Source organism: Prionailurus viverrinus, chromosome B4 (genome assembly GCF_022837055.1).
Source record: "Prionailurus viverrinus isolate Anna chromosome B4, UM_Priviv_1.0, whole genome shotgun sequence".
NCBI lineage: Eukaryota > Metazoa > Chordata > Mammalia > Carnivora > Felidae > Prionailurus > Prionailurus viverrinus.
In genome coordinates, this window is record NC_062567.1 from 51,867,232 (window position 1) to 51,880,925 (window position 13,694).

The window sequence follows — 13,694 nt, forward strand, 5'->3', positions numbered from 1 at the left end:
ACCACTGTTGGCCTTCCTCCTGGGCCCCTGGCCCCGCCACTCCCTTCACAGTGGACACCGTGGCTCTGAAGCCCCAACATACCCCCACCAGTGTCCATGCCAGTATCCCAGAACAGGCCCCTGTTTCTGTGGCCATCAACACTGCAGCCATGATACCACTGTCATAGCCCTAACCTGGATGGTGGCTGTGGCCCTGGTCGCAGTTGACTGGGAGAAGATGACAAAAAGCAAAGGGCCCTACACATGCACCCTTACGCCAAGGCTTCCAGATGCTTACAACCTCTGAAGGCATCAGGCCCTCCATATGAGAGCCACGGCCAGCCGGGTCCCCTCCAGTACTATGGAGATGCCCAGCATGGTCCCCTAAGTCTCCTGAGCATACCTGGGTGAGCTGAGAAGTATGGCAGGGGAATGAAAGATGAGAGTCATGGCAGTTGAGTAGTCAGAGGGGCCACAGGGGCCACTGTGGTGGTGGGAGAAGGATGACCCGGACCCACTTTGGTAAGAGCATCTAAGAGAAGCATGCATATGGCATGCTTGACAAGGTCTCCGTGACGTCTCCCACCCCAGCCAAGACAAGCTGTGGCTTTGGAGGAAGAGCACTACCCATGCCAACAATCCTAAAGCCCTGAAAGTGCAATGACCGGGCGAGCTACCACATGCATGCATGCTACAGGACAGGATGGTGCAGTGCACGAGCCCTGAAACTGCTCCCACTGTGGGAAAGCTTCTCCCTCAGAATCATCTGAACAGTCATGTCTTACAAGTGCCCTTTCTAGATGGTTCTTCAAATGTGACCCATGTGAGGCAGCTTTTTCCAAGAAGGACCCACTGAGGCCCCACACTGTACGACATGAGGAGAAAGTGCCATGTCATATATGTGGCAAGATGCCCAGGTTGGCTTATATTTCGGACCATAGGAAGGGGCACTGTCAGGACCCTCACCATGTCTATGAGCTCTACAACTAAGGTACAAGCAAAATCTGTCCTAGGGCAGCAGCTGCAGTGGCACACACATCCCCAGCTGTGGGCTCCCTCTCAGCCCAAGGGGGTGCCCTTGACTCTCAGCCACTTCTGTCCCATCCCAGCCCTGCTGAGCTACCCTTTGAGGGAAAGAGAGAGTAGAAAGCGAAGGAAAGTCTCTTGGAAACCTCTCCTCTTCCCCTCTCTCTTCCCACCACCTCCACTCTCTTCCTGCCCCCTCCCCCAAACAAGGAGCTTCCAGAAGGAAAGGAGGAAGAAATCTTTCTTAGGGGAACTTGCTAGGTTTTTACAAATTGCTTATCCTGCTCTTCTTTCCTCCCTATCGGATGTGACCCCACAAAAACCTGTCCCCTCGGTTGTGGTAAAGCCCCTGGACAGTGGGCAGGGGTGACAGAGGACAGGAGCAGCCACTGCCCTCACCCCCACTCCTCCCTGTACCTTCTGCCTGGCCTGCCTTTCCAGGGATTAGTGAACCTCTCCTTGATGGTCCTTCGTCTCCCCCTTCCACTGCCACTACTGTCTACTGCCTCTCCCTGAGGAGTTTGTGCTTTTATTGTTTTAAGTGGGAGGGAGGAGGAGAAATAGGGAAATGAAAGATTCTGTCCCAGAGACTACAAAATGTGAGACTGGAGAAGGGGCAGAAGCAGGAAAGGCAACTGTAGTCAGTTCATAAGGTGGGTTGTTTGGGGTCAGGACCTAAATATCATTCTACTAGAATAACTATCAGGGCAAAACACATCAAGAGGAGCAAAACAAGGAGCCACTAGGGCCAGAGGCAGGACAAGAGATAGATTGTAGGGTACAGGGTAAATGGGTTATCTAGGGATGATAGGTGCTTCCTGTAAGTAGAGAGATACAGTCACAGTGTCTCCATCTCACTTGACCCCTAGCTCCAGCCCTGGCCTTTTCTTCCCATGCCCCTCCCACAGGACAGAAACTGTGGCCCTGCCATGTCATTGTGTTCTGTGTCCACTGCATGTTCCTCACCCTTCACTCCCTCCTTTTGTGTGGACCCCATTACAATATATTATGTTAAAAAAAATAAGAAAGGAAAAGAAGTGACCAACACTGGGGGGGTGGGGAGAAATCAGAGGATACAGAGCTGGGGCCATAAGTCTCTCCTGGAGGAGGGGACACAATGTGGGGACCTGGAAAGTGGAGTCCATGCAGGTGATTCCACATGAAGTGTCTGAACCTTGAGGGGTGGGAGGAGGGAAGAGGTGAGGAGGCAGGTGGTGAGTCAGAGAAAGGGGAAGAGGCTGGAAGACACAGATAAAAGAAGCAAGGAAGAGAGATGGAAGGGAGGGCAAGAGAAGGAACAGGGATGGAGAGGCAGAAAAAGGAGACAGATGGGAGGAGATTTGTAAGAGAAACTAAAAGGCACGCAGGATGAAACTCACAAAGATGTGATGGGAAGAGACACCCTCAGAGACTGAGGGAGGGAAGCAGGGAGGGAGACAGCCAGAAGGAAGAGCTGAGGGCAGACTCAGTCCTGGAAAATCAGAGACAAAAAAGTATTGGCAGTCAGAGAGACAGGCCCACAGACAAACAGATCTGACTCACAGAGATGAAGGTAAAGGAGGCAAAGTAGGAAGGAAGAAGACAGGGCTGTGGTGAGGAGTGGGGAGAGAGGAGGACAAAGAGAGAGAAGCAGGTAAGTGTGGAGCAGAAGGAGGGAGCCAGGCCAGGGAGGGGTACGTATATTTGCTCTATGACCCTCTTCCATCTCATCTGCTCCCTGCTGAGCTGGTCCCCTCTCAGGTGCTGCTGGGTAGAGGATGTGCCCAGAAAGTTGACAGGGTGAAGCTGCTGCCATTGCTGCCTCAGGCTCTCTCCCACTGCCAACCTGAGGATCCCAGAAACCCCTACATGGATATGAAAACTGCCTCCCCTACCCTTGCCCCCCAAATGCTACAAACAAAAGACCCCTGAGCCCAGTGCTAAATCTTTCACAGTTAATGCAGCCCATCACAACCAGTGCAAGGGAGAGTGGGGGCCAAGGAGAAGAGAAACAAAGGCAGGCAGGCAAGGGAGGCTGACAGGCTCTGGAGAAAGTGCTGGGGACAGACTGATTAGCGATCATGTGGGGAAGAGGGAGAAGAGGGTAAGGACCAGGACTATGTCTGCATTGAGAGCTAAATAAGCACCATGCAAAATATAAGCAAAATAAGATATTAGGGACTGTCCATTCATGCGGGGTCAACAATGTAGACACCTTCTGAGCAGTCTCCATCAATGCCTTCAAGCAGCTCTAAACTAAAAGACCCCACAAATCTATATATGCAACCTACAAAAGGAGAAACTGAGGCAAAGAACAGAAACTTTCAGACCTGTGTACATGCTTGAATCTGGGTTTCAAGGGACCAGTGAAGAAGCAACTACGCAAAAGTATAAAGACCTAACACTGGTCCCTGTCTTTTTCCCCAGGCTTTCCTGGGGCTGTGCAAAGACTAGCTCCCCCAGCTCCTCCCAGGGCCAGTGGAGACCCTAAGAACATTAACTCAAGCAATCTAAAGGGAAATTATTCTTCCCACCCTCATCTCTGCCTGCCACATTTGAAGGTCCCAGAGGCCAGATGTCTGGTAATAGCCAGAGGTGAAAGAGTCTCTTTAGCAGTAGGAGGGAGAGTGGAGAGGGAACCTTCCAGAAAAGTCCTCAGAGAAATCTAGGAAGCAAAACCCACCAGGTCCATCCCACCCCTATGGACATTTAAAAGTTTAATAAAGTTCAAGATGTCCAGGGCTTCCATGTAATTAAAGCCAGGAACTGGGTAATTACATTTATTCTCCAAGTTCTACCCTTTATTCTCCCCCACCCATGGACACACATCGTTTATGAAGCACACAGGACCAAATCCTGTACTTCAGAAACTGCCTCTGCTAGAGATGGGGTTAATTTTAGCAAAAGAAAGTTAGAATGCACTTTGAAAGGATTTCCATAGAGCAGAGTTGGTGAGTGCTACAACCAGAGAAATACACACACACACACACACACACACACACACACACACACACCAAACAGGATTTAAAAAAATCTCTCTGTTGGGGCTCCTGGGTGTCTCAGTTGGTTGGGCGGCTGACTTTGGTCAGGTCATGATCTTGCGGTTCGTGAGTTCGAGCCCCATGTCGGGCTCTGTGCTGATGGTTCAGAGCCTGGAGCCTGCTTTCGATTCTGTGTCTCCCTCCCTCTCTCTCTGCCCCTCTCCTGGCCATGCTCTGCCTCTCAAAAATAAATAATTGTTAAAAATTAAAAAAAAAAAAAAGAAAGCTCTCTCTTGACTGCTATTTCTTTCCCCGTGGGATTGGCCTCCACATAATGTGTCCTACATCAGGCAACAAAACACAGTCTCTCTGAACTTTAGGATATTAATTCTCCTCTAAGCTTAAGCTCCAGGAGGGAGATGATTGCTTCCCTCCTCCAGTAAACACAAACATTCTTAAGAATTACACAGCCTATATGAGAGCCCCAAATGCTGAAGCCTAGTTTGCTGTCCTATCCCCCAAGACCTCCCTCTGCTCTTGGATTTCAACCTCTCTGCACCTCTCAGTGTCCATTCTCTGGACTCACTCTGTGAATCCAGCCCACAGGGATGAAAAGCATCCCAAGGGAGGAGAAGACTGGGCCCTTATCTGGGATGTGAGAAGAGAGACACATAAGACTAGAAACCTGAGGGGTGGGGGGAAGCACATAGTCTAATAGAGTGTATCCAGAACCTCCCAGTGCCTAAGGACCTATGGAAGGAGAATGCAAACAGAGATTGAGAATACCAAGCAAAATCAAAAGGAAGGAAATGCCAGGTTTAGAATCTGGGGCTGCAATGTGCTTGGGAGACAAAAGACTGATGTGTGCAGCAGGTATAGAGAGCATCAGCTGAGAAGATGACAAAGATGAGGAGGAGGAAAGTTGAAAATGCCTAGTACTTTTATTTTTTGTCGTTGTTTAAATTCAGGTTAATTAATGTACAGTGTAGTCTTGGCCTCAGGATAAAGGATTCATCAGCGATTCATCACTGACATATGACACTCAGTGTCATCCCCAAAAGTGCCCCCCTTAATGCTCATCACCCTACCACATCACCCCCCCCAGTTTGTTTTCTGTATTTAAAAGTCTCTTCTAGTTTGCTTCCCTCTCTGTTTGTATCTTATTTTTTCCTTCCCTTCCCCTATGTTTATCTGTTATGTGTCTCAAATTCCACACTAGTGAAATCATATGCTGTCTTTCTCTGACTGACTTATTACATTTAGCATAATACCTTCCATGTAGTTCCATGGATAGAGTTGCAAATGGCAAGATTTCATTCTTTCATCACCGAGTGGCATTCCAGTATGTATGTATGTATGTATGTATGTATGTATGTGTATATATACACATACATACACACACACACATATATATATACATATATATGTATATATATATATATATATATATATACATATATATGTATACACACACACGCGCACACACACACACCACATCTTCCTTATCCATTCATCAGTTGATGGACATTACGGATGTTACCATAATTTGGCTATTGTTGATAGCGCTGCAATTAACAGTGGGGTGCATGTGCCCCCTGAATAAACATTTTTGTATCCTTTGGATAAATACCTACTAGTGCAATTGCTGGGTCATAGGGTAGTTCTATTTTTTCATTTTTTAAGGAATCCCCATACTTCTAAGAAGGTAGAAACAGTAAGTGCTGAGGTGGAGCCCAGGAGCACAGCTTCTGCCTGATGATGCTTTTAGCTTGCCTTTTATCCCCAGCTGAAGCCTGAGGTGCAAAGAGTTAACTGGTGACAGCCAAGAAGTACCCCAGGATCTATACCCCAATTTGGTGATGTCAGAGACCTGACACAAGAACTGAATTCCAAGTCTCTTTCACCACAACAAAGTCAAAGTACAAAGGAAGTAACTTAAGTCAGCCAAGAGAATGTACATCATCAGAGACATTCATGATTTACATCAGTGTCATCCTTGTAATGTGTGACAATGGAACAGACAGACAACACAGAGTTTTACTACTTTCACTGCTTTACTTTATTTGTAAAATAAGTATTCTAATGTTTTGGCATTAGAAAACATGACACGATACTCAAACTGCAATAACTACATTTAAGGCTGGCCTGTAGAAGAGAGGAGTGGGACAATAGTCAATTGGTTTAATGGGGTGTAGAATAGGATTTCACTTGTTTCTGTTGGATAGGGAGGTATCCATCAAATGCCCTTATATTGTAAGCTCCCAGAAAAATAATTTTCTGTATTTGCTACCATTTTTCTTATACTATCTATAAATAACTACACAGATGGGCTCTGTGTACTTGGGGTTGGGTCTAAAGTGAGACTTTGGATGGTCCCTCAAGCCGATACCACAAAAAGTCCACGTGAGAAACACTGGATTCAACCTATTAAAAATAATTTTTCAATTAAATGTAAATGAATACAAAGACAATTCCAAATTATAAAATTCAGGCACCACAGTGATACTTTGTGGGGAAAAAAAACTCAAGAAAAAGCAACATTTTTTCCCCTAAATTATCAACACCACCACCATTATTCAGAAATCAACATGCACTGAGTTACACACAGTGCAAGACAATGGTGGCAAATACAGAATTCCGCTATCTGCGAATTTTCAGTTAAGGACATTTCATGAATACCTCCCCATCTGGCAAAAGAAGTAAAAGATACATAAAGTATAAATGAGGAAGTGTGTTCCTAAGTCAGAAATGAATACTCAAGACAATAGCATGTGAAAATCCCAGATGGCTTCATAGTTGATGGAAGTAAAAGTATTTAAGGACCTCATTTTCCATTGTGAAAAAGACTAGTCAGTATCTTCTGTGTACCGTGTGTCAGCCTGAGAAGACTGCATGGAAGAGGGAAGAATTACCCCATCTTGGGATTGTTTATAACGGTTTCCCAAAAAAACAATATTTCAAGCTACATACTCAGCTTGGGCCACGATCCAATAAATAGAGCCTCTTTTAGACCCTCCTTCCATGTCCCCCACCAAAAAGTACAAACGAACTCCACCACACCTGGAACTAGTAAATCCAATTTGCCCAACTAGATAGATCCTTTCAAATATTTGCTACAGATATTAATATGGAAACAGATAGGAAGATGTAATAATAACAACACTAACGCTGAATCTTGGAACTAGATATTAATATGGAACTAGATAGGAAGATGTAATAATGATGATGATAATAATAATAATAACAACAACAACAACAACAACAACAACAACAACTCTCAGTCTTGGTCTCTGCTGAAAAGGAAAAGAAAGTGAAACTATTGCAGTAGTAATAAAGGTTTAACTTCTCCCCTGGGTAAAGAGAAGAAAGGTCAGATAGCTTCCCTCAAAGGTTGGAAAGAAATATGAAGTAAACAAATTCAGCTTATACTAAAGAAAATTCATATCCAAACTTATCTCCCAGGAGTCTTCTGAGAATAACCCCACCAAATGAATCACTTAAAAGGCATCCTTCCAACAAGGATCTTACTTGCTACTGTATTCTGTTTGCATGTTACTGGGAAGAAGCTTTCTAAAATTAAAACTCCATAGGATATAAACTGCTTCATGTTCTTTCAATGAAGCTAATTCTGCAAGGATATATTACTAGGTGCAACCAAGACTTTAACTTGAAGGCATAGCATACCCCAAACTGTCCACTCATTAGACCAAGAGGAAACACAGCCACCTCCTCCAACTCACCCACCTGCCCTACTAACAAAGCACTACACCTCTCAAATCCCATCCCAGTCTGGCAGAGGCTGAATTGCAATTCAGTGAAAACCCATCCTGATGCAAATTAACACACCCCAGACCAACTGTAGGTAAACCAAATCCATCCACTCAATTATAGGTCAAAATCTATGTAAATATAGAACAAAACATTTTTGCTTCTTTCTCACAACATCTATGGGGTCCCTGCCACATGCAGACATCACACTAGTATCATTGCACCATTATTTGGGTAAACAATCAGAGAGCCAGGGCTTCTCTAGAGGCTATATGGACTCCATATAATCTAGTAATATTCTGGGATGGTTGTGAACAAGGCACCCTTCTTTAGTCCTTCTGGAATAATTACAGAGAAGATAGAGTTAAGTGTGACACTCCTCATTCATGATTTGACACATTTACAGGTTTCGTTTGAGTCAGAATCTAGTTTTGGAAGTTCTTAACGTTTCTATTACACCAAACAAGATGATCAACCTGACAAATCAGGAAAGCCTGAACTTCTGCTTCTAGAGGTATTCAGAAATTACATGGGCAACCAGGAAGAATCAGAATTAGATTTTCCAAACAGGAATCAAAAAGAGATCTGGGATAATCCAGGAAGGGTGTGCAATTAAGGGACTGGAAAGTGATGTGATACATGAATGTCAATGATGAAAATCAGTTTCTTCTCTGATTCCCTTACAATTGACTACTCTTTCTTCCCAACTCCAAATCCTGTCAACACAGAACACCTAATAAAAGTTCTCAGGAGAGAGGAGTAGAAGGAAATCCAACTTCTTGTCCACCTAATTTTCCAAAAATGAAAACAAACAAACAAAAACCCTGCAAAGTGGGATGGTCTTTGTCTATAATGAGCATTGATCCACAATCATTTTTTCTAAGAAGTCATCCTAAGCAGCTTTGTTTTTCCCCCTCAGATCCTTCCTTTCCTTGTAAGGATCTGACCCTGATCTATATATCTAAGAATCTATCCATCCAGTGGTCCCACCCAACATTACATCCTGTCTCTACTTTCAGACTAGTAGTTGTGAGTGGTCAGAGGTTATGGCTCCTTCTTCCATGTACTTCCTCCCAATATATATCCTCAGTAATTCACTGCATACAAGGTGGCTTAGGAAAGGCTGACTCTCTCTGGTCACCTTACTTCATATCTTCAAATGTGTACTCCTGTCCTCCGTGTAAGTACTCGGCTGTCTCTTTCTCTCTGTTCTCTCTCAAAACACTGTGCTTGGTTCTTCTCATAGCCCTAGGTAGCTGCTCCCCACCGCCATCATCTCCCTTGGACAGTTAATTTGTTTTGCTTTCTTTTGTTGTAGGAAAGACACTAGATCATCCGAGTCATATGAAACTTGTATCCTGCATCAAAGTCCTGAGTTCCTGTTCAAATATAGATTCATATGACTTCTCCCTCAAGACTCATCCTCCTTACCCCAGCTCAGGCAACAAATCTACACCACTATTTAAAGGACACTCTTTATCCCTCCTCCCCAGGTATTTCTATTCCCCACTCTGCTTTGTGATTTCTGGAATAATACAAGAAAAAAAAAGGAGGAGGATAAAATGAAAATATATTCTAAAAATCACATTTGTCAATTTAGTGCATACATGTGAAGGAAATTGGCCTTTCCACATGCTTTTGCTTAAATTAATGTTAAAATGAATCTGCTTCAAGAAGAACATAACACCTATCCATTGATAATGGAGAGAAGTTGCCCAAGAACTAACTGCTAGAGGGAACAAGAAAGACAACCTAGAAATTGACATTTGCCACATATAATTAATAAAACGGGTTTTGTGCATGGATAACTGTTATCTGGGTTTCTGGTGCTGGGTACAGCCCACAGTGTACATGGCACTGGGGAGGGTGGAGGGTGGAGAATAGTTTAAGACTCCCAAGGCCTTTAAAGTTAAAGAGTTGCAAATATATTCTGAGATAACAGCAAACTCTCTTTTTCCTCTTGGAAACCCAGGAAGACAGACCTATTTCAGGCTTCTCCTCCAATTCTTTATCAATCAATGAAATATGCCTATCATGTACATGAAATTGATAGAATCCAAGAGAAATAACAGAGCCATTAAGTTTCAAGGTTATTTAGCAGTCATTTATAACATGTGTGGGACCACAGAGAAGCCTTCTTAAAGTGACTGAAAGACCACTAAGCAGCCACACCCCAGGGGAACTTGGTAATCTTGCCTCCTACAGCCTGACCTGGCCTATAATCAATCCCCACCAGGCAATTTTTTTTTAATTAGATAAGAAAGGCAGGGAGGTACCTTCAGCAATAAAAATAGATATGTAGCTCCTTGAATATCTGGGAAGAAAACAGTCACATCCCCTCTGGTGATGGTGGACCACCTTATCAAACTAGACCTGCTACTCTGCAAGCTCCACAGAAATGTCCTCCCTAAGAAGATAGGACACAGAGCCTCTTAGAATCTCCAGTGAGAAAACGTGGCAAAACATGAAAGAGACACCAGAGCCAGGAGGAAGAATCTTCATTCATTCAAGGAACATGTCTAAGCATACTCTGTGCTGGGCCCTGTGGGGAAGACAAAGATGAATAAAGCAAGCTCTGTACCAGGTCAGAAAGGAAAGACCAGGAAGAAGGGCAGTAAAAAGAGGTGGGAAGGACTCGGGAGGAGAACTGCCAAAGAATGACTTCCCCTAACTCATATTTTCCTCAGGATTGCTGAGAACCTTTCTGGTCTGGAAGAGAACACAGTGTAGGCCTCCAAATCACTCTGAGCCCAGCAAACCCACCTGCCCTTCCCAAATTCACAAGGCCTGTCTGCAGCCCCCTCTCCCAATCCACTGTCTAACTCTGGTGCCATAAAATATCCTCTGCTTAAACCCCACAGGGCTTTCACAGGCAGTTGTACTTCATGCCCACCCTTCTTCCTCTCTGACTCTGTCTCAGTTTTCATGTCAAATCTATAAACACGAGAAATCACTTACCCGTGTGATGTTTCTGTATCAGAGGAGAAAGGCCTGAGAAGAAAGTGCAAGTCAAACCAAGAGAGAGGGAAGGAGGTAAGGAGCTTGACAAGCAGAGTCAGGACTTGGGGTGGAGCTTAGACGGGGCCCTCAGGGAGTTGGGGCACTGGGAAGGCCAGGCCCTCAGGAAAGCAGAGCCATCAGGAGGCAGGGCCATCAGAGTGCTGGTGTGCCTGGGAGGAGGGCTCATGAGAAGGGTGGGGAACTGTGAAGGAGGTAGATTAGGCAGAATCCTGGAGGAAAGCTGGAAGTGGGAAAACTAGTGGGACCCTGCATGGGTGAGGAGGTGGACAGAGAGCTTAAATGGAACTTTTGGAAACTTCGTTGACCAAGATCTGCTTGTAGAAGTAAACAAGTTTTCAGTGTATGGAGGATGTCCCAGTTGCCAGGAAGAGAGTCTGGGGAGCCATGTGGAACCAGCCTGTGGTGATTTGGAGGCCAGTCCTAGATGCAGCTAAGGAGCCCACTCAGCAGTCCTGTAACAAGGATAGATGCACCACCAAAGACACCTTTCACAATCTCCTACTAGGTTCCTCTATCCACACCACATATCCCCACTCCCTCATTCAGCATTCACTTCATGCCAGGATTAAAACTAAAAGGTAATGTGCTTAAGATTCACCTCAAGGGATTTCCTGACACACTCAGCATTCATAGCATATTCTAACTGAACATGCATTGGACATTTTGTTGGAGGAAGTAAAGAAAAAGATATAGTTCCTACCTAGAGAGCTTCCTGCTCTAGACATTCAAAACATAGGGCTTCCAAGACCCTGAAACAGTGACCAAAGGACATTTCTGAGAATGTTAATCATCAAACAGAAGCCAAGACTTCTCAGAGATGGAGAAAGTGAGGCCTACTTAAAGACCGAGGGCTGAATGAAGAAGTGATGGGTCCAAGAAGCCATCAGTCTCATGGAAAAGAGGCACCACTGCCTTCTCTTGATAGTGCTGAGATTTCCCTAAACCCTAAATTAGGTTCCTTAAACACTGCAGTGGAGATGGACGGAAGGGAGAGAAGAGTAGCAGCAGGACCCTAAAGGGACAGAGTCTATACTAACTATACTAAGACAGAACATTAAAATTTGAACAGAAAGAACTGCTACAGATGTCAGGAAGAATCTCCACCTGAGGAAAGCCTACAAATCACATTGACTCTGCCCTAACACATCTCCCATAGGCATGGACCAAACGCACTAATTAAGCACCTCCTTTGTTCCAGATGCTATGCTTGGTTGTGGATGAGTGGCCCAGCCAGGACTACAGAGCCAAAATTCCTGGAGGCAAAGGAGACAGGAAGGAATTGGAAGGATCGCTGTCAGGACAGAACACTAGGGGAGGGAGACCTGGGGGTTTCATTGGTATCTGGTGCAATATTCCTAGGCTATCTTCCTCTGCCTCAAGCTGGGATTTTTCCCAAATGTGAATCTGCTTCAGAGAAATAAGGGAAAAAGCAGGAGGAGGGTCTGTGTATCCTTGTATCGGGTCCCAAGGGCAATCTTTTCCCCTTTCTCCCTGTGTTATTCACTGCCTTGGGTAGAGGTAGGGTGGCTGGGGAAATACCAGGGTCCCCAGACAATCACCAGGTAGTGAAAACACTGGCCCAGGATCCTTCCTTCCTTACCTCCCATAGTCCAGCAGAGGTGCTCAGGCAGCCTGGGGGCCCTAAGGCCACATTTTAAGCTTGACCCAGTCTGTCAGACCAGGGTTGGGCCCTCTGGGGCTTGTGCTCCTGGCTCCAACTGAGCCCCTTGGGGCCCGTCAGTGGCCAAGGCCATGTTTCCTGTGCTCCCTAGCACGCTGTTGCCACCCTTTTTCCCCAGCAGGGCCTGGACTTCCCTGGGGTAGGTGGCCTCATGAACCCCTCCACCCACTACCTAATCACACCCAGAACCCCTTTCAGGTCAGGACTGAGCTCCAGTTCCCCTTTTTATCTCCCAGGGGATTCCACTCCAGGCCGTGCCAGCACCACCAGCCAGGCACCAGTCCCTGCGGCCGGGCTCCTCCAGGTGCACATGCTCTGGGTTCTCACTGCCACCCAGGAGTCTGCCCCACCACTGCTGCCCTTGCTGTTGTGTCCCTGTCCAGGCTTCCCGCTTGACAATGGACACAGCCACACTGAAGTCCCCACCCCTGCCCCCACCAGTGTTGGTGCCACATGCCTAGGCCACACCTTTGTCTCTGTGGACACAATCACCACAGCCATGCTACTGCCATGTTAGCCCCAATCTCAATGGTCTCTGTGGCCTGGGTCACACCTGCCTGGGAGAGGACAAAGAGCAAGGGGTCCTAAACATGTGCCCTTGTGCCAAGGAGTTCCAGATGGCTACTATATCCTGAGGCATCAGGCCATCTACACACGAGCCAAGGTCTGTAGCCAGCACTCCTCAGGTGCTATGGAGATGCCCACGGTGGTGCCCCTGCATCCCCTGAGTGTCTCCAGTTGAGTGAGCTGGCGGGGGAGGGAAAGACCCTGGTCGTCGGGTAGAGGGTAACCTGGACATACTGTAGAAAGCACATCCAGGAGAAGCACACCTGTGACATGCGTGGCAAGGCCTCCATGACGTCTCCAACCTGAGCCAAGACAAGCTGTAGCTTCAGAAGAGGAGACCTACCCATATACAACGTGCCTGCAGCACTGTAAGTGCATGGACCCAGGGAGCTACCACGTGTGCATCAGGACAAGATCGCGCAGTGTATGAGCCCTGTAACTTCTCCCACTGTGGAAGAGCTTCTCCCTCAGGATCACCTCAGCAGTCATGTGATCCACACATGGCCCTTGAAATGTTTCCCATGTGGGGAGTCGGAGCCAAGATGGCAGAACAGCAAGGAAGTATTTCTTGCATCCATGAAATACAGCCAGATCAACACTAAGCCAACCTGCACACCTAGAAAACTGACTTGAGGATTAGCACAAAATTCTGCACAACCTGAACCACAGAACTCAGCAGGTACACAGCACTG

At 46.1% G+C, this 13,694-nt stretch overlaps 1 protein-coding gene across 1 annotated transcript in view; it reads right to left on the reverse strand.

Moving 5' to 3' along the window:
- Window positions 1–13,395, reverse strand: part of LOC125169845 (cationic amino acid transporter 3-like) — a 33,866-nt gene extending 20,471 nt beyond the window's left edge. The window contains exon 1 of the mRNA XM_047865635.1: window positions 10,692–13,395. The gene's annotated coding sequence lies outside the window, so the exon portion shown is untranslated. The remainder of the gene's footprint in view (window positions 1–10,691) is intronic.
- Window positions 13,396–13,694: the final 299 nt, after the last annotated feature.